This window comes from Dermochelys coriacea, chromosome 6 (assembly GCF_009764565.3).
Source record: "Dermochelys coriacea isolate rDerCor1 chromosome 6, rDerCor1.pri.v4, whole genome shotgun sequence".
NCBI lineage: Eukaryota > Metazoa > Chordata > Testudines > Dermochelyidae > Dermochelys > Dermochelys coriacea.
Window position 1 is genome coordinate 24,388,252 of NC_050073.1, and position 20,967 is coordinate 24,409,218.

At 40.6% G+C, this 20,967-nt stretch overlaps 1 protein-coding gene and 1 long non-coding RNA gene across 8 annotated transcripts in view; one reads left to right on the forward strand and one right to left on the reverse strand.

Annotated features, from left to right (window-relative positions):
* The window catches only part of KCNC1 (potassium voltage-gated channel subfamily C member 1), a 157,038-nt gene that overhangs the window by 122,262 nt on the left and 13,809 nt on the right, over positions 1–20,967 (reverse strand). The window lies entirely within an intron of this gene.
* The window catches only part of LOC119858064, a 108,354-nt gene that overhangs the window by 82,831 nt on the left and 4,556 nt on the right, over positions 1–20,967 (forward strand). The window contains exon 1 of one of the 5 annotated variants that reach the window (XR_006282361.1): positions 7,523–7,584. The exons of the other annotated variants lie outside the window; for them this stretch is intronic. This is a non-coding gene — a long non-coding RNA (uncharacterized LOC119858064). Of the gene's footprint in view, positions 1–7,522; positions 7,585–20,967 lie in introns of those variants that run through there. 5 annotated transcript variants of the gene reach the window in all.

Sequence of the window (20,967 nt, forward strand, 5' to 3'; positions counted from 1 at the left end):
TGAGGCACGCAGTACCTTCTTAAAAGGATGTATAATGTTGATAAAATGCTAGATCCAAGTCCTACAGTCAATGGGAGTTTTATCCAAGAAAGGAAAACATGATCAGACCCATGGTTAGTACTAGAAGAATATAAATAGAATGATCCCTGAACCAACTTTGGAAAATTATTCATAGGTTGATTTTCACTAACTAAAATGTCTGCAGTACTAGATATTCCTAATAGCTGTGTTTGCTTCTGCTGTGGTTCTAATCACCTGCCTTTTTACTCTTGGTTTATTCCTCCTCTGTCCTGCGCTCATGGCAGGTACTCTTCTAACAACTTGAAGCAAAATAGCTGCTTAATACATCAGAAATATCCACTGCTCGCCAAGTCTATAACTGAAAACAAGCCAGTTATTATAGCCATTTGTCTGTCTCATTTAAAATAAGAAATATAAGGTTGAATTAGCATTAAATATTTTCCTGCTGTGACTGTTTCACTGAATGCATGCAACGAAAAAGACAAACAGCAAATAAAATGAGCCATTAAGAAAATTTCAGAATGTATATAGATTCAGCTGCTGAGTGCGACTGTCTGTGTGCTAAGCCCACATAATGCATTGGTGATGTTTAGTGTTGGTGATGGCAAAATCAAGTCGATTATTTTTTTTTAAATCACTCTCTAAATTATTGTGGTAGAGAAGATTCAGGACTCAGCTGTAGTGAATACAAAGATGATTCTTTATTCCAGCTGCTGCACACTGACAGACCCCGTGGTTCTCTCTAGCTCACAGACTGACACAGCCTATGATACCAAGTGCTCCCCTAAATCCTGGTCTGAATTGTGTATTTCTAATTTTAAATTACATGAGTTTTCTCTGGACTAATAAAACCCCTTTGTTTTGGTCCCAAGTTGACAGTGTGTTTAGGCATCAGAGAGATATGTTTCAGAGTAGCAGCTGTGTTAGTCTGTATCCACAAAAAGAAAAGGAGGACTTGTGGCACCTTGGACACTATAAATTTGTTAGTCTCTAAGGTGCTACAAGTCCTCCTTTTTTTTTAGAGAGATATGGTGTATAAAGTATGCCACATAGTACATTTACTTAGTCTCTTTCTCTTGCTCTCTCTCAAAGACTGTACAGTCTATCTTTTTGTTCTGTCTTTGTACAGCAACTAGCACAATGGGGCTCTGGTCTGTGACTGGGGCTCCTGGATGCTACCACAATTCAAGTAATACATAATTTTTAAAAGGGCCAATTCAGGGATGCTATACTTTGTGGCCCAGTAAATATCTTTTAAAAATGCACAACCGTGTAGCAAAAGGAGTGTGTGTATGTATAAAGCCCACCAAAAGGCAGCCTTCACTTACATGCTATCAGTTTACACAGATTTTATGCCACCACTTCCTCTGCTATTCATTCAGTTGTTACCATAGCAACTGCAACAACACATGGCAATGGAAGATGCAGCTCTGCTTCATTAAGAAAGACAACCACTATTGTAAAAATTCTGTCCATCTGCTCATAGGTTGGGAGGCTGTAAAATGCTGGTGTAGCAGAGTCCCACAATCCTTGGTAGGAAAACAGTTTTGTTTTATATCCATTTGAACACACTCTGCAATTAAGATTTGTGTCTAAACCTCCCCCTTGTGCCACTATTAAATTAGGAATGAATGCAGATTATAGAGCTGGACGGAGGCCAGGAAGATTCCAGCTAGAATTGCCTACCACCCACAACCTATCTTTATGCATTAGGTTAGGGGGTAGGGGATCCTGTAATCCCGTGTGTGGGTTACTTTTGCATAACCACCCTCCGAGTGTGTTTAAAGAAAGGAGGAGGAAAGTGGGTTAATGTTAACTCAAGCTCTCCAAGTAGGATTGCCACCTTTCCAGGTTTTCCCAGGTGTGTCCCTTTCTGAGGTAGATGTACAGAGCACCCTTACAGATTTTCCCAGGACATACCACCAGCTGACCAGTTATGTTCTCAGGATCATCCCAGATGTCCCCCCCCTTTTTTTTTGGTACTTCAGAGGTGGTAACCCTAACCACAAGACTGACAGGGCAGACAACGCTGGGGAGAGCTGCGGTTGCCCCAGCCCCTGCCTCTCTACACCCTCCGCTTCCCCATCCATGAAGCTCTCTCCTTACGGTTTTGCAAGCAAATACGTGTGAAGTGAAAATCGTGTTTTCTCACAGCAGTGGATAGCAGGTATATTCTGTCAGATGTTCAAGTAGGTCAGTGGTTTGAGAGTGGCCTGCTAAACCCCAGGGTTGTGAGTTCAATCCTTGAAAAGGCCATTTAGGGATCTGGGACAAAAATTGGGGGTTGGTCCAGCTTTGAGTAGGGGGTTGGACTAGATGACCTCCTGAGGTCCCTTCCAACCCTGATATTCTATGATTCTATTCTATGATAGGTGCAAACACTGGACAGATATGGAGAGGGAAGCCACAGCACTCAGGAGCTTTAACTTGGGCAGTAATGTTGTGTGAATCCCCTACACAGGTGCCTCCAATCTTCTCCATCTTCCCTGTTTGTGCAGTAGACCCACACTGATTCTGTTATGCCCAAGTTTTTATGGAAACCTGGAAGAGGCAAAGTTTGCCTTTTGTCCCCAAGATTTGTCTGATCCTACTCCCATTGCAGTCAATGGAATTTTGCCATTTATTTCACTGGGAGCAGGAGCAGGCCCTAAATGTAATATGTGTGTTTGTATTCTGATGGCACCAATATCTCTGCCAAAGTAGTGACATATAAGAGATTGTATTTAAAATACAGATTGTTCCAAAGTCAATTCTCTTTTTTTGGCACCCTTCAACAGGCGAAACTAAGATCCTTATAAAGTGGTAATTATTGGTAGGAGGGGAGAGGAAAGGATATGTGCCAGTGTCATTACAGTGTGAAGTATCCTATAGAGGGCTTACATTTTTATGGGTTAAGAAATCGCTTTGAGGGCCATGAATGAAGGGCTCTCTTTTTTTTTCCTAAGGAAATGTGTTAGGTTGGGTTATGTTTGTGTTGGTGGTTTCTTGTTTGGTGGATGCCAGATTGCATGGTGATGATTTCTGTGATAACGTCTCCTGGGTGCAGAAAATTCAAACAGAACTCTGCCTGCAAGCTGCTCCAGACGTCTGTCTCTTATTATAGTATTGCTTCAAATGGAGACCTTATTATCAATCAGCCTGTCACCTACCCCACTACCTGCTTCTATTAAATGATTTCACTATCAGCAATGATGGAACACACCAGTGAATAGCAAATTACAAATACCTAGAAAGATTAGGTATAAAGATTATATGGATAACATCTTGGATACTGCATTGGAAGTGACAACTGTAACTCAGTGGTTGCTAATGCATTTTGCTTTGGTCAAAAATGAAGAAACAGCTTTAGGTTTTATTGTTTCTGTTTACAGAGGGATGCAAACTGGAGATGTGTGTAGAGTGAGTCTCCTGAGAAATATCTGTTTCAAGTAGCTTTGTATAATGTACAGGCAATGTGATATCTAATTCTTTTATATTGTTGTACAGTCCTTTGGAAAATGGAAAGTACTATATAAGTGCTTAGTATTATTCCTACGTTTTCCAAATAAACGGGGCATTCTCAAGACCCTTTGAGAAAAATTAGCTCTAACAGAACCCAACTTCAGTGGAAGTTCTTCAGTCTTACTCCAGGTCTTATATATTCATCTATCCAGCCTAACATGTCATCTATACCAGGTGCAGCAGCAACCTCTAAATTGTTATAGTTAAAAGTAGGCAAGTAGTTCCAGTTTTCAGTTGCTTAAAATGTTAACTTTTCAGCTTAAATGTTTCCATGATGATTGGAAATGATGAAATGTTTCCAGGCCTTGTCTCTGCCCAAAAGTATTCCCCTTAAATATTAACAAATATTGGCCAGCCCTTTTTAGTATGAGAACAGTGGGGGATAATCTCTAGTTAGAAGACAAAATACATGCAATGTTTTGATCAGCTCTAGCCTTGAGGAGGATTGAGGTAGAAAACTGAAATCTGTCAGGATGACAGCCCTCATTGAGGAGAAATGTCTCTGAGTGTCCCAAGGCTAATTGGCTTTGAATTGATTGACTTATGACCCGTTTAAAACCACAGTACACACACAGGCAGTAAATTTTACACAGAGGTTTCTCCCTAAGCTTGTAAAATGTTCTGCTGAGGGGAACTAAGACTGTGAATGCACGCATACCTAACTTAGTTGAACAGTGAAAACTTTAGTAAAGGCGTGCAATGAATGAAACAGATCTAGAGAAACGCTTGCCTTATTTACTGAGCATCTTGCAAGGTTATATATACCCCACACCTCAGGTCTGCAAGACTGATTCCCTCCAATGGACTTTGTAAAGTGTCTGAGATAGGTTGCTCCAGTGGCTTCCAGCAAAACAGCTCCCCATTATGGAATTTCTCTTTTCTTGTTTAAAATAAATAAATAAAAAAATCCACACTTAGGATATTCAATTTAAAAATATTTTTGGAGGAAACATTACATTTGCATGGTTACCTTGCATACTCAAAAATCAGGAAATAACAAAGTTAAGGAGGCATAAGGACTTAGCCCCAACCCCCTTGTTTGTATACTGTTGTTGGTATGTGCCAGAGAAACATAGAAGTCATTTATACATAAAAAAGCCCCTCAGTAAACTGTACTTAAACTAAACACTCCAGATTAAGTGGAACAACACTGGATAGTCAAAATTTTCAGGCATATACAGGCCACCTAAGTACACACTTAACTTTGTAGCTAACTGTCTCATCTCCTGAATTGCACCTATGCTGATTTATATTTCACATCTATGTGCAAGTTAGTTTTATAATTAACTAGACTGTCTACTTAATTACAACTAAGAAAGGTTTTTCTGCTAATTGAAACAAAAATATACAGTATATGAGTGCTGAAAAATTATATATATATACACACACCTTTGAGAAATAGGGCATTTTGGCAATGTTATTTCCCCCCACCCAGGTCCATTTCTTTTAGTGTGTGTGTGTGTGTGTGTGTGTTTGAGAGGTAGAGAGAGAGTGTGTGTGTGTGTGTGTGTGACAAGACATGATAGTTTGGTATGCTATAAAGACTATGTCTACATGAGTAGACTATCCACTGACTTTAGTCAAAAAGTGGCAAAGTTACGCCAGTCATCCTAAGTAAGTATCAATAAAACCTTTACATCAGACGGAGTCTATATATATGACACATCTTATAGAAAACTATTTTAAGAATGGTTTATAGAGTTCTACAATTTTTTAGGAACTATTTGTTATATCATTCCACCTGTAAAGGCAAGTCCCTTAATTACCACGAGTCCAACTCTTCAGAACTCAAAAGGAGCCAAAAAAATCTATAAATAGTTTTTCTATATCTAAACATGTCATGATTCTAAGATGCAATAAATATCTGAAGACCATCTGGGGCTACAAGTGAATGCTGGGACCCATCAGAAAGAAGAGAATAACTTTTCTCTCCATTGGTATAAAGCTCCTATTTTTAGCCCTGGGGAGCTGTGAGAAACCAACGTAATCCTGTCACTGTTGCAGGATTGAATCTTACCTTTCCTGGTCTCAGGAAGTATAATTCTGAGGGCAGGAGAATTCCGCATTTGAGGGAAAAAAGGAAATATTTCTCAGATAGGTTAGTTTTTATAAAAGTCATTGTCTGAATCTGCTTGTACTGAGTTCTTTAGAAAATCTGACCTTCAACTTCCCTGTGCTTCCTCATATACAAAATGTGGATAATAATACTTCTTTTCTTCCTCTTTTTGTCCGTCTTGTCTATTTAGCCTGAGAATTATTCATGGCAGGGACTGTGGCTTATGTGTACCTAGCACAGTGGGCCCAGATTTTCAATTGGGGCCTCTGGGTACTAACCTAATATAGATAATAAATAAAAATAACAATCAGGAAGAGTGCACTATAGAGATTATATATAATATTTAAATGTCAACTTGATGGTCAGAAAATTACTAGAAGGATTAAAAAAAAATCCCAAATCGTGTTGGATCCTCTTGAATGAAGAAATTATTTTACATCTTTAAGTTCAGAACAAAATTAAATCCTAAATTGTAAAATCCCAATATTTCCTTAAAGTGAATCGCTTGAAAGGCCAACAATGTGGGGGAGTGGAAGGGGAGGGAGGGTACTATGCATGGGAAGGGAGAATAACATACACAAACTTCTCTTCTTCAGCCTTCCAAAAAGCCTGGAAATAGTTCCAAGATGGGGTTTACAACGCGAATGATCTAATGTTCATGTAGTGCTTTTCATCCAGGAAGATCCCTAAGTGCTTTCCAAAAATTGTACAGAAGAATCACTCTATCCACGAGTGAAAGTACCTGCACCCTCTGGGTGAAAGGAGTTCGTTGTTAAACAGAGTACAGCAAAACTACTCAAGAGTTGCAGGAGAGGAAGTGAAGAATGCTTTATCCAATTGATACTACAGCAGGAATTTTAGGTTGGCAGAATGTATTTCCCAAACTGCTCTTTGGCAATGGCTCTGAGGTTTAATGGTCCCCGTGAGCGAGTTGTTCCCAACTGATAAACTAAAGTAGGGTTATAAACATGTATGCAGGTAGCAACTGAAATGCATACAGCTGTAAATCCAAAGTATGTGGGATTTAAAATAGATTCCATAGGAAATCTGCTTGTACACTCTGCAGAATGAAGATGAAGGTATTTTGGTGCTATTTAATGTTCGTTCTTATTAGACAGGAAATCGCTCGATTAAACAGAAAGTTTTGTTGGATGTTTCCGGACATACTGGACTTTAGCTTATAGACTGTGGTCTTCATTCAAGCACTTAACTAGCATGGTATGGGGGAGGGACCAAATTGCAACCGTTGTTCACCAGCAAGAGGGTAGGGGCATCTGCATCAGTGGGGCATTCGTGTTGGGGAGAGGGGGTGATAGGCAATGTTTGCACTGCAACCCTCCCAGGGGGTTTGGCTGTCACTAAAGTTAGCAGATATGACTGAATCCTCCCCTGGAGAAGGTCTGTGACTAAGATGGCACCACTTTCACATTTCTTTTTCAGAACAGAACATCCTCACCTGTGGTGAATTACCAGCACATCCTGTGAGTCCCTTGGCCATGCCCCTTCTCTGGCCATATCTGCCCACTTTGGGGGCTGTATTGGCCAGTGGCTCCTGGCCTCCTGCTGGAGCAGCAATGGTGAGGGGATTAGTATACTCCTCTATAGGTGCTGGAATTAGGGTTGCTGAGGGTGCTGCCGCACCTCCATCTTGAAGTGGTTTCCATCATGTACAGGGTTTACAGTTTGGTTCAATGGTTCTCAGCACCTGCACTATACAAATTGTTCCAGCACCCCTGCGATCCTCCATTCCTAGGTCTTTAGCTTGTAAAGGTTGGATGTCCCAGGGCACTAATTGTTTTGTTAATAAAATTAATCTAGGATGTTTACACAATAAACTTGCGGGAAGGTGGGGCAGGAGCATGGTATCTGCTGTGACCATGACAATTAATCTGTAAATAATTTTGCTTGAGTTTCCACAGCTTAGTTTATCCCTTTATTTTCTAGGGAATAAAAACAAATATTTGGAGAAGGAAGGACAGAATGTTGTGGGTCATCCTAGAGTGTGTGTAAGTTTTCTACTGTCCTTTCATTTTCAGATAGGAGGGGGGAACACTAGGTTTTTAGAACACTGTTCACCAGAATTACACACTGTACAGGTGCTCCTAGATTTGGATTTCACTCTTGAACTATTTAGCAGGAAGCTAGTAATGTCACAGTAACACTTCTGCTGAAATCTGTGGTTAGTATGATGAGTGGAAACAATGGGACTAGAAGTCAAGATTCTATTCCTACCTCTTCCTGTGATTTTTTGTATGATCGTGGGCAAATAATTTAATCTTACTGTGCCTCAGTTTATACATTTGTAAGAATGGGTAAAATAATACTTATCGACCTCACAAGAATGTTGTAAGAATTCACATAATGTTTGTAAAGTGCTTTGATCCTTGTATAAAAGGCATATAGAAGCACAAAGGATTATTATTATGCCACATGGAAAACTAATACTAATGAATCAAAGCTAAACAATTGCTGTATTCACCAGCTTAAACTTTTTTTATAATGCTTAACCCATCTCGGAGAACTCCTTTACGACCTGATTCTGAAAGGTGCTGACCATCCGCAATTTCTGTGGGAGCTATGGAATCTCAGTCCTGACATTGCATTTCTACTGTGAGAAATTATTTTGTTAAAAATGTAATGGAATTCCATATTTCGAGCCAGATCCTTAATGGGTGCTGTTCCATCAAATGTAGCAGTGCTATGATTGCTCACACCAGCTAAGAATCCTGCCCTTATTGTTTCTCAATGCCTTCCAGAACAAAGCCCTCAGTTTGGAATCGGAAAGCTAGGTTGGATTCTTTTGCATCTCTTAGCAATAATAAAGGTTCTACAATGGGAATTTTAGTTAAGAGTTCTGTTGCTGATACATAAGAAGGAGTAGAATCCATCTTATCCCTGCTCAGCTATGTTGGTTAGTCCAGTGCTAACAGGTGTAAATACTGTAGTAGTAAAAACTTATCTTAGGGCAGGTCTACACTACTGCTTAAGTCAATCTAACTTATTTTGCTCAGGGGTGTGAAACTCCTTTCCCCCCCACCCCACCCATGGAGTGACACAAGTTTTGCACTGTCCATACTGGCACTATGTTTGGGCTGGGAAGGAATTTTTCCCTTGGCACCATATTGGCTTAGGTGGATTTGGTGTTTTTTTGCCTTCCCCACAGTGGATTCAGATGGATTTGCAACTCATTATTTAAGTGTAGGGCAGATGTCCAGTACAGGCACTCCATAGGGAAGGTATACAGTGACCGGATAAATGGCTTGCAAAAGGACTTAAAAAGAGGTATTTGGGAAAGGAGCAAACGGGGGTGGTTGGGGACTCCTATGATTGGTACGGCAGGGAGCGAACCCCCATAACTCTCCTATGAGATGGGGGGTGGATGGCAAGATCCCAGCAATGGACTTGCTGGAGAGATCTGGATGGGAAAAAGAGGGGAAGCTGGTGGAAGCTCCTGGGTATGGTAGGGTCCCAGCAATGAATTCGCTAGAGGGACCTGGATGAAAAAAGAAGGGGAGCTGGTAAAAGCCCCCCAGGTAATTATGGAATAAACATGGGGTTACCTGCACTGTACACTTTTATCTGTTGGGTAGTCCCAGACGTCTAGTAATAAAGTTGCGGTCTGATTAAACCCATGTCAAGTGTCTCCTGTCCTTCTTTCGGTACAGCCAGACAATCAAGGGTTTTGATGATTCAGGCACAAATTGATTGTTTCTATAGTATTCCCTGAAACTGAAATCTCTGTTCCATTCCTATACGCCACAGCAGAAGCGAGGTCAATACACTCAGGAAGAAAATTTTGTAGTCTCATGGGACTCCCTAAACTAGGCCAGCTGCAACTATGAAGGCAGACAACATATGGCATGAACAGAGCCCTGTTCTTCTTTATTTTGTGTCTGAATTTAAAATAACCAGATATACAGGCAATAATTTCCCTATGCTTAGACAAGATAATGGATCTTCTTCTGTGTATCCCATTTCCCTGACTTCTTTCTTCCTTTCTCATCTCCTAGTCAAATATGGTTTAATAGACTTATCAATGATCTTGTCATGTAGAGTTCGGTTGCACATGGAATATCTTGCTACAGTGGTTCTTCCTGTATGTGAGGCATAGAGACTTCCTTAAGTTTGAACTGTGGTTTGGGAGAAGGTATTATAGGCATAACCTTAAATGTTCCTATGATTAACATACCTGAATTGCTGTAGGCTTTGCTTTCTTGTTTTTTGTCAGTTTCTCTATTGTAGGGGTGCTGAATATTCTGAATAAAGTAAAGATAAAAGCTGTCTTCTGGTGCCACTGATTTATTTTGATGTCTTTGCTTGATCTGCTTAAAGCAACATAACACTGAGAGTAAATATATTTTATTTAATAATTTGTAGTGCTATTATATCTCTAACTTACTGTGCCAACATTAACTAATTAGTCCTCACAATACCCTAAGAAGTAAATAAGTATTGTCCTGATTATACAAACAGAGAAACCAATACCAAGAGGTTGTGACTTGTTAGAGGTCATGCATCAAGTCAGTGCCAGAATCAGAACTTGGAAGTTCCTGTCTTTCACTCCTCTGCTTACTACACTAGACTACGCTGCTCTTCCTTGTTACTATAGTATGTGCTGTATGCAATCAGTGAAGTTCTCTTCCATCAGATCATAAGCATATATTCATATTGAAGCCCCTAGAGAAGGGAATGCATATAATGAACCACATCATTTCATTATACTAATAAATACTAAATAAAGATTAACAACCGTTTGCTCCAGACTCGTTTTTTTAAATGATATTGGTTCTAACCATGTGCTAATCTATGTACAAGTGTGTGATAAATATTTCTGGATCTCACCTGCAATCAGAACCCGCTGGAGTAATACTTACTGGGGCGGACATTGCTGCTTCCTTGCCATCTCTCTGCTTTCAGAGGCAATAACTAACTGTCTTCTCTCTTAGCTACAGCAAGTACATGTGATATGTCCTAGCCTCTTGAAGATACAGCGTCTTTGTTGAGAAAGACCTTTCCCTTTAAATCTCTCTTAAGATCTTTCCAAATATGATTCAAGGCCTTGGGTGTGTGGTGAAGGTCATAGTTCATACTTGGGATTTCTGAGCACAAAGGGCATCATAGAGCATCAAAGTCCCTTTGTATGTGTTTGAGCTTTTGAGGAGATAAAGTTGGCCTCATTTTTCTTACCAGGTTGGTGTCTGTCCTTCATAGGTCACAGAAAAAATGAGTGCATTAGAACATGTTTTCTGGAACCCCAAAATGTCCTTGGACAATGCCCTTCCAATGCAAGACACATGTCAGAGATAGTACAAGTTATTTTTCATTTTCACAGGCTGATCCTCTATTCAGTCACAACCTCACAACAACAAAACATGCTTCTTTGACCGCGAAGGTTGATATTACAGATCCTCTCTTTGAAGGGCTCTTAGTCTGGCTGTTCTTTGCTTGCAGCAGGTTCAGAATGCAGTGGCATGATTGCTCACTGAGTCGAACGACCAGGATTACATCATCCCCACCTTGCATTCTTTATACTGTTTGCAAAGTGATGGATTTGTTTTAAATTGGCTGAACGTGGAGATTAAAACCTGTGATGGTCTCAACTCAACGCTGCTGGGTATCTGGCATAATGCACCAACCCGCTTTCAGGATCCCAACCATTGCTTCTAGAGTCAGCAGGCATGTTTGCGTTTGCTGTGATGGCCACTGCAATGTGGAGTTCATTCCCCTTGACATGCATCTGATTTTGTTCCTCATTCAGAAAAAGTTCTCCCCCCTTTTCCCTAATGTGTCTTTATCTCCTGCCCACTGTTTCAGTTGGACTGTCTGATTTGTTTTTTTGTGTTTCTGTTTTAAGGGACTGTACTTATGAAGTTTTTATGATACTGTGTTTGCAATTACTCTGCTGCAGAGCACCCTATATGCTTTGGGAGGGAGAGTAGCTATATAAATAAAACTAGTGTTACTGTGTCCTAATAACCAAAATTTTCACCACAGTCTCTAAGAGGCAAAGTACCAGAAGCAGAGGTGTGGATCATTCAAGAAGGAAGAGTTGTCTGGCATCTAGAAGATGTAATAACACCATGCAGCTAGGGTGACCAGATGTCCTGATTTTACAGGGGCAGTCCCGATATTTGGGCTTTGTTTTATATAGGTTCCTATTACCACCTCCCCACTCCCATCCTGATTTTTCACACTTGCTGTCTGATTACCCTACATGCAGCTAGGTCGAGGCTTGCAAGTATGAAGTTTACAAAGCACTTACATATCTTCCTGATCTATATAGAAATTTGTTTCCACACGTACCTGATTAAAAAGATCATAAACTTTGAGATATTTTTGTAGCTGTTCAGTGAAAAGTGTGCTCTATGTAGAAGCTGATTGAAAAATAGAAAACATTTTTTTTGGAAAAAAAATCAAAAAGTGCTTTAAGCCATTTTCTTTATGCAGATTTCAAGCTGGAGGATTTTGAGATTTCTTGTTCAAAATTTTTTTTTATAAAAATGTATATAGAAAATAGTCTTCTCCCCCAGATGTGTTGTTTCCTTTACTCCTGTTCTCCCCTTACCCTTCTTTTCCTCCCTTTCTTCCTCTCTACTCCTTTTCTTTTTCTAATTTTGCCTCTGAAAAAAGAAGGAAGTGGGAGAAGAAAGGAAAAATGATCAAATAAAATATTTTTTGGTTTTATACTTCACACCCCCTCTTATCTCCTCCTCCCCCCCCCCCCCCGCAATTTCACAGAGAAAAGGGAAATTTTTGAATAAACACTTCTTTGAGGGGAAAAATCTGACTTTGGAAAATAGAACTAGAACTGGTCAAAAGTTTTCTAACTAACTTTTATTTAAACCAAAAATTGGACTGAGACAAAATAGTAGGATACACACATAGTAAAACTGTTACTCTAAAAATCTTTCTTTAGCTAAAAACTGCACCCAGAAGATCTGAGTTTCAAAGCCAAGGGGCAAGATTTGGAAGTGGCTAGTGATCTGGGTTGTATTGACCTGAGACCCCTTAAAAGGGCCTGATTTTCACAGGGTGGGTGCTCAGTACTTTCTAAAAATAGCACCTCTTTAGGAGTCCCAAGTCAGGAACCCAAATAGCGAAGCACCAAAATCGCTAATCACTTTAACACCTTGGCCAGGGTGACTACAATCTCATGAAAATGGGCATAGTCCTGCCTGCAAGTGCCCAGTGGGTGTTATTTTAAACAAGTTGAAGAATTCATAATTGTTGTTTTGCGTGTAAGCTAAAGGACCTTTCCAGTGCAGAGTGCAGGTGAATTTAATAGCATGTGTCCTTCCCATTAGCATTAGTGAGAGTTTTATGCCACTTGATCTCTACACACCATGCTGAAATTCTACCTCGTTGTGATTAATATCATGTACAGGGCAGTGCAATGGATGACTCTTAAGTTTCCACATCTGTTTGCAAATCCATATCCCTACACACATCAGTTTTTGCTCTTTGTGAAAACATGACATAAGGCCTGGGACTACTGTTTCCCTTCCTGTACCCCCATCGGCCACAAACTTTCTGTATTGTGTTTTTCCAGGCTTTGCGCCCTTTGCCACCTGTGTAGATGAGTTTCTTTATGGACTCTTCAGTTCAGAGTTTAGCTTTATCTCTGGGCAATCTTCCTTTCAAACATATGGAGTGAGGCCTGTTTTCATGTTCCAGAAAAGCCTAGAATTGCTGTCAAACTGAGGAGCAAGAGACCAATTCCATAGAATGAGATTTTTGTCTTAGCGTTTACAGATACCAGAACTTATATTCACAGTATGTCTGCAGCTACTACCAGTGAAAATCACATTTGCTGGATTGAGCCTGCTTGACTAAAAACCACATGGATTTCTGGCTCAGGTAATGTGATTAATGTGATTATGATAAATGAATGCAGGGGAGCTTCCTTTTATGGACACCCAGCCAGCCAGTTAGCTATAAAGTCCCTCTTGGTGGTTGCTTGCTTTACCTGTAAAGGGTTAAAAAGTCCCCCAAGTAAAGAAAAGGGAGTGGGCACTTGAACAAAAGAGCTTTCCCTTTGTCGCTCTGTTGTTCTCTCTGGGCTGAAGAGACGGAGGCAGCTGGAATGCTGTGTCAAGTTTGGACCAGGTATGAAAATTCATCGTCCATACCTAGCAGGATTCGTTGGGACAGGGAATGTTTAGATAGATGCAATTAGGTTTATTTCTTTTATTTTGGCTTGTGGGACTCCTCTGTGCTAACCCCAGATGTTTTTGTTTGCTTGTAACCTTTAAGCTGAACCCCCAAGAAAACCATTTGGGTGCTTGACTTTTAAAATCTAGCAAAAACCTACGTTCCAGATGTATTTTCTTTCTTTTTGTTTTAATGAAATTTACCTTTTTTAAGAACTTGATTGGTTTTGTGTCTTAAAAGGTCCATGCATATGTTTTTCAATTAGCTCGTGGCAACAGCTGGGTTTCCCTTTTGTTTGTTTTCTTTCTTGGCTTCCCTGAGGAACGGGTGGAAAAGCCAAGGGACCTCAGGCAAAACTTCCCAAGTGAATTTTTAAGGATTTGTAAGAGGCAGTTTTTCACTTGGGTGGTGGCAGCGTTTACCAAGCCAAGGTCAGAGTGGGGAATCTGCCTTGACAGTGGTAAAAAGGAATGTTTCTAGTGTATGTTTAAATTTACCATATCATGCACATACTTGCATGTATGCATTTTATTTGTGAACTAGGTCTTAAAAACATGAACATCTGTGAGAGGGAGACATCAGGCCAAGCTGGTGTAAATTGGTGCATCTTTGCTGAAGTCAAAGGAACTGCACCCATCTACACTGACAAAGAATTCGGTCCAAAATCATAGTTTTTCTTGCATGTCATTGTACTGCATCAAACTGTCATGCAGTTCTCTAGAATCATAGAATTGTAGGACTGGAAGGGACCTTGAGAGGTCATCTAGCCCAGTCCCCTGCACTCATGGCAGGACTAAGTATTATCTAGACCAGTGCTTCTCAAGCTTTGTGATGTGGGGGACCAGCAATTTTTTTTCCAGTGTGTGCACAGACTGGCAGCCGATGGCTCGCGGACCGGCACCGGTCCGCGGACCACCACTTTGAGTAGCACTGATCTAGACCATCTCTGACAGGTGTTTGTTTAATATGCTCTTAAAAATCTCCAATGATGGAGATTCCACAACCTCCCTAGGCAATTTATTCCAGTGCTTAACCACCCTAACAGGAAGTTTTTCCTAATGTCCGACCTAAACCACCCTTGATGCAATGTAAGCCCATAGCTTCTTGTCCTATCCACAGAGGTTAAGAGAACAATTTTTCTCCCTCCTCTTTGTAACAACCTTTTATGTACTTGAAAACTGTTATCATGTCCCCTCTCAGTCTTCTTTTTTCCAGACTAAACAAATCCAATTTTTTCAATCTTCCCTCGTAGGTCATGTTTTCTAGACCTTTAATCATTTTTGTTGCTCTTCTCTAGACTTTCTCCAGTTTGTCTACATCTTTCCTGAAATGTGGCACCCAGAACTGGACACAGTACTCCAGTTGAGGCCTAATCAGTGCGGAGTAGAGAGGAAGAATTACTTCTCATGTCTTGCTTACAACACTCCTGCTACTAAATCCCACAATGTTGTTTGCTTTTTTTTTTTTTGCAATAGTGTTACACTGTTGAGTTTCATTTAGCTTGTGATCCACTATGACCCCAGATCCCTTTCTGCAGTACTCCATCCGAGGCAGTCATTTCCCACAAATAAAAGCAAGAGGAAGTGTCATCTGAGTTAGAGAATCCTGATAATGCCTGATTCCTCTTCATGGAGAAATCTACAGGAAATGCTAACCTAACTACCCAAATTCCTTGCTATTAAAGGTGAACTTCACCCCAGCATAGGGCTTGGCACAAGCTCAGTGCACCCGTTTTAAGTCCTATTTAAGCCCTTGTGGGTTTAAGGAAGAATTAGGAGATGCCACAGGTTTTGTCCTGGGTTTTCTTCACAAGGGTGAGTTTCACTCTAATTGCCTTGACTATTGTGGAATTGCTTGTTATTAATAATTTTGCATATATATATCCTTGTGTGGCTGATTCCCAAAGTGCTTTTGCAAATGGTGACTTATTAATCCTCATGACATCCTTGTGATGTAGAGAAGTATTAGTATGATTAGTTTCATTATCCAGACTGGTAAATTGAACAAAGCTTATGAGGCCTAAATTGCCAAAGTCATCCACAGACTTGGGTGCCTGACCTGATTTTTGTGTGGTGCTAAGTACCTACAGCTCTCATGGACTTCAGATGAAGTTGTGAAAATCGGGTGCTAGGGCCAGAATTTTCCTCCTTACTCTGGCCTTTTTTATGGGCCTGAATTTGGCAGGGGCAGAGTTCCCCAATCATTGGAACTGAGCAACGCAGCCACAGGCTTAATGGGCGGGGGGGCCATAGCAGATGCCACTATGGGGATTCTAAATGGCATTGCCACCCATAAGTAGCTCAGCTTGGTCTGCCTGAACTTACATAGCTCCTCTGCTTAAAGCCACCATCGTCCCACTTATCTGCAATTTCTGTGCTGTGCCTCTAAGGATATGTCTACGCTAGTCAGAGGTGTGATTGCAGCCAGTGTAGGCATACCCACATGAGCATTAATAAAAAGAAAAGGAGTACCGGTGACACCTTAGAGACTAACAAATTTATTAGAGCATAAGCTTTCGTGAGCTACAGCTCACTTCATCGGATGCATCTAATAAATTTGTTAGTCTCTAAGGTGTCACCGGTACTCCTTTTCTTTTTGCGAATACAGACTAACACGGCTGCTACTCTGAAACCTATGAGCATTAATGTAGCTATCATGGCTAAAAATAATCATGAAAATGTGGTGGCATGGATCCTGGCATGGGCTTGTAATGGAGTACCTACCCAGGGTCCCAGGTGGGGTTATCCAGCCAGCACTGAAGCCCACACCGGTGCATCTTCATGGCTATTCTTAGCATGCTAGCTAAATGTAAAGCTATTGTGAGTATGCCTACGCTAGCTCCGTTCACACCTCCAACTGCAGTGTAGACAGACCCTCTAAGGCCAACACTGAATGCTTTTGAAAATCCCACCCTAGTTGTCTGAAAGGTAGGAACTCAAAAATTGGGGCACCCAAAAGTAGTGGATACTTCTGATACTAAATGATTTAGTCTTAGACAACCTGTAGCAGAACTAGGAATACAACTCAGGAGTTCTATATCCCAGCCCTCTGCTTTAACCATTACACACACATTCCTCCTATTAATTGCAAAAGAGATGCTGGAGTTTTCAGCAAGACTTCTCCTACATTTACATCTGCTTTAGATCCCTTCTTTCTGCCTTCCTAATAATTCTAAGAGACAGGATGACAGCATTGGTTAGGGGGCAAAAAAAAATCTATAAATAATACAGTATGTAAAGTGGCATTTACCCAGAGTCTTAAAACTCTCATACTCCAATTTGATTCTGTTATTTTTATAAACTTAATCCTACTTGACACTGGCAATGATTCGTATAAATATTAACTGATCCAGTTAAATCAGCTGCATGTAAGAGTGAGATTGAGTTGTAGGATTCTTTGGGGCCCTACTCTGCAGTCCTTACTTGGGCTAACCACCTGATGAAATCAGTGGGAATTGTGCCTGAGTAAGTACTGCAGGACTGGGCCCATTAATCCTTTCCAAACTTGCCACACTCTCATATATTCTAACCACTGGATGGCAGATGCTGTATTTTTGATTTTCAGCAACACTGATATTTAAAACAGAAATATTACTTCTTTCTTTTGCAATATATAAAACAAGGTGAGTTAACCTGAATTGAAATTCTTCATCTACCCTACTCTTAAGGGTATTTTTTGGAGTGCAGGGTGATTTCTTATCTGTGCCTCTATATTGTCTTGCGTGCTGTTTCAATTTTCACATTGTGAGCACTTCTCCCTTATAATTGGTCATGAGCTCTGTCTTGATTATCAAAAAATGAGTAAGTAAAATATTTTAAAAATTGAAATTTGTCCAATGTTGTTTTTGCCCTAGTCTGTACAGAGAAGCTCTTTTGACAGTAAAAGAGGACGATTCCTTGTGTGCTTCTTACAATCTTATTACAATTGAGAACTGTTATAGCTGGAATGGATATGACATCAGATAGTAAGTAACACTAAGGAGCTGCTCCTGCTTTCATTGAAATCCAATGGCAAAACTCCAGTAACAGATAAATAACAGCGGGGGATCTTCTGCAATCAACCTTGCAGAATAGTTCCTCTAAGTAACAGTTGGACAAGCATATATACCGTGAAGGTTGAATCTAACAACTGCAACATTTAGTGATTAGCACGTGTGGTGTTTGTATATGCCATAGCTATAGTGCACGTATTGCAAAAGGTCAAATTCTGCTGTCCCTGACAGTGCTCCTTAAGGCCATGATCCTGCAAAGACTTGTTCACGGGCTTAACATTATGCACCAGTAGTTGTTCCATTGAAATCACTTTCATCAAGTGGTGACGTTGCACTTCGCAATATGAAGAATTCAATGTATCAGCTTCCACTCAAAGAAAATTCCTGTTCTAATAAAATATGGGTGACTGTGACAAAAGTAGCTTTCTGAGGTTTCCAAGACTCTTGTCTTTACACATAATGTCTGAAAGGTGACAGAATGATAGCACTGGGAAATGGGTTAACTGATGTGTCCCTGCCCTGACTTTGGAACCTACCTGTAAAGCTGAAAATGTTGTTCAGTCTCTAGGGATGAAAAGCCCACCTCTCCATAGGATGCTAACTGTTGGTGGTGTAAATATCTACCCAGTAGAAACTGTACTAAGATGACAGCTCATTTCATGGGCCATGCCCTAAAGTTATCAGCTGGCAAGGAGTGGGTGATTTATAGCATATTCACACTGTGATACCAAACGAGTGAGCTATCTGGTCCCTGAACTATCAATACATGGCACTACAGATATCTGTCCTCAGCTATTAAGCCAGGGCCTGCTCCAGCTAAAGTCAATAGTGAAACTGAATACAATGGAAACAGGATCTGACTCCAACTTGTTGGGAAATGTTGCCTTGCTTTACGTATATTTTATTTTTATGTTGATTAGTTTGTGGAACTCATTGCCACAATATGTCACTGAGGACAGGATTCAAAAAAGGATAGAATGTTTATCTGGATAACATAAATATCTGGTTATAATAAGAATTTTTAAAAAGGGTTTGGAAAGTATATAAATGCTCATGCTTTATCCTTTAAATGATTACTATTAAGAAGAAATTTTCCCTGGGAACTGGTTATTCCATAACTGCCTAGTGCAGAGGTTTTTTTACATCTTTCCCTGAAGTAGCTAGTACTGGCTTCCAGTGGAGACAGGATACTGGGCTAGATGGACAACTGGTCTCAATGAAACTGGAAATTCCTATGTTCCCATGTGAACAAATCTGAGATGGTTTTGATTCTGGCTGAAATGAAGATCATCTTGTTGCTCAGTGATAGAGGAGAGGAAAGTGATCAGGAACCATCAGCATGGATTCACCAAGGGCAAGTCATGCCTGACTAATCTAATTGCCTTCTATGATGAGATAACTGGCTTGGTGGATGAGAGGAAAGCAGTGGACGTGTTGTTCCTTGACTTTAGCAAAGATTTTGACACGGTCTCCCACAGTATTCTTGCCAGCAAGTTAAAGAAGTATGAGCTGGATGAATGGACTATAAGGTGGTTAGAAAGTTGGCTAGATTGTCGGGCTCAATGGGTAGTGATCAATGGCTCCAAGTCTAGTTGGCAGCCGGTATTAAGTGGAGTGTCCCAAGGGTTGGTCCTCGGGCCGGTTTTGTTTAATATCTTTATTAATGATCTGGAGGATGGTGTGGATTGCACCCTCAGCAAGTTTGCAGATGACACTAAACTGGGAGGAGTGGTACATACGCTGGAGGGTAGGGATAGGATACAGAGGGCCCTAGACAAATTAGAGGATTGTGTCAAAAGAAATCTGATGAGGTTCAACAAGGACAAGTGCAGAGTCTTGCACTTAGGACGGAAGAATCCCATGCACCGCTACAGACTAGGGATCGAATGGCTAGGCAGCAGTTCTGCAGAAAAGGACGTAGGGGTTACAGTAGAGGAGAAGCTGGATATGAGTCGACAGTGTGCCATTGTTGCCAAGAAGGCCAATGGCATTTTGGGATGTATAAGTAGGGGCATTGCCAGCAGATCGAGGGATGTGATCGTTCTCCTCTATTCGATATTGGTGAGGCCTTATCTGGAGTAGTGTGTCCAGTTTTGGGCTACACTAAAAGAAGGATGTGGAAAAATTGTAAAACGTGCAGCGGAGGGCAACAAAAATGATTAGGGGACTGGAACACATGACTTATGAGGAGAGGCTGAGGGAACTGGGATTGTTTAGTCTGCGGAAGAGAAGAATGAGGCAGGATTTGATAGCTGCTTTAAACTACCTGAAAGGGGTTCCAAAGAGGAGGGATCTAGTCTGTTCTCAGTGGTAGCAGATGACAGAACGAGGAGTAATGGTCTCAAGTTGCAGTGGGGGAGGTGTAGGTTGGATATTAGGAAACACTTTTTCACTAAGAGGGTGGTGAAACACTGGAATGGGTTACCTAGGGAGGTGGTGGAATCTCCGTCCTTAGAAGTTTTTAAGGTCGGGCTTGATAAAGCCCTGGCTGGGATGATTTAGTTGAGGATTAGTCCTGCTTTGAGCAAGGGGTTGAACTAGATGACCTCCTGAGGTCCCTTCCAACCCTGATATTCTATGATTCTATGATACCTTGACCTCAGCGGTTCAGGATCTAAATTAGCGGTCAGCATTACCCAAAAGACCCACAGTTGTGTGAATTCATTGTTTCATTTACTATTTATATTATTCTCACAGCAAAATGACTGACCAAGTATTATTATTTTATCAACTACAATTGGTTAATAACATAGTAAAAGCACCCTGATTGGGTAATAACCTAGACTGGTTAGTAATTAAATCACACAATGTTTTAATATCATGTGCTGCAAAGAGCTACAGGAGACACATTAAAGAGCAACTTGTGGCTCTCAAGCCTCAGGCTGAGTATCCCTGATCTTGCTCTATGAGTGAGTGTCCGCTAAATGGAAGCCAATTTTCGGGGAGTCGTTTTTCCTTGACATTTGGTAATTTGCTTAAGTTCGTTTGTGTGTTTAACGCAGAGGGCTGGCAATAGGCAAAAGGTGCATATTAAAGCACAAAAAAATCGGAGAGAAATAGAAGTTCTGTGGTTTCACACTGTCACTCAGTAACTTGGACAATGCAGTTCTGTACTTCATCAAACAACTTGGGAAACTGGACATGCTTGTAAATAATTCACTTCATCTCTTTTTATGATGATGATTATTTATTATTTTATTAAGAATGATTAGAAAAGTACCTGTTCTCTACAAGAAAGAAGGTTTAA